Below are 694 nucleotides of genomic sequence, written 5' to 3' on the forward strand. Positions count from 1 at the left end.
GGTGTGCTGGGAGAAGGGACAGCCGGGATAGGGTAGGGACAGAGGCTGTCGGGGGAGGCAGAAGGGTCACGCGAGGAAGAGCACCTGAGGCAGGAGAGGGGAGGTACGAAGCGAGAGCCGGGGGAGAGCGTTCGGGCGGTGCAAGGTTGCCGAGGCGGGGCTGGGACTCCCGGGAACAAAGGTAGAGGCAGGTGCGGATGGGGAGGTTTAAAGAGGGTAAGGGAAAAGAGGATGGGGGGAGGGCCGTACTCCAGGGTTGGGAAGGGTCCTAAGAGAGAAAGGATGGGTGGGGAATAGTTTTCCCTCAGTCTCTCACTCCTCCCCGCAGAAGGAACGACAAACGCATGTGCTTTGGCCCCGCTGAGAAACACAGCTGCAAGACCCGCCCCCCCGCCCCGGGAGGGGCAATACCCTCTTAAACCATGGTGTTCTGTTGTGAAATTCATCTCATTGCCCCCCTCCTTTTTCAAGGTGTGTCGATCAACGACAACCTAAGCCTCTTGTCCCAGGGAAGGGCCAGCCTAGGAGCCGCACGGACCCCACAGGTCTAGCAGCAGGTCGGAAAGAAGCCCGACTCGGCCCCTGAGGAGGAAGATGATTTGGGGGCGGCAGGTAAGGCCGCGCCCCCTTCGCCGTCACCTGGGGGAAGGTATGAGAGGCTGAGCTGGGGCGCCCACAGGCCTGTCTGGGCCTC

Source organism: Carlito syrichta, unplaced genomic scaffold, assembly GCF_000164805.1.
Source record: "Carlito syrichta isolate Samal-C Ts95f unplaced genomic scaffold, Tarsius_syrichta-2.0.1 Scaffold303736, whole genome shotgun sequence".
Lineage (NCBI taxonomy): Eukaryota > Metazoa > Chordata > Mammalia > Primates > Tarsiidae > Carlito > Carlito syrichta.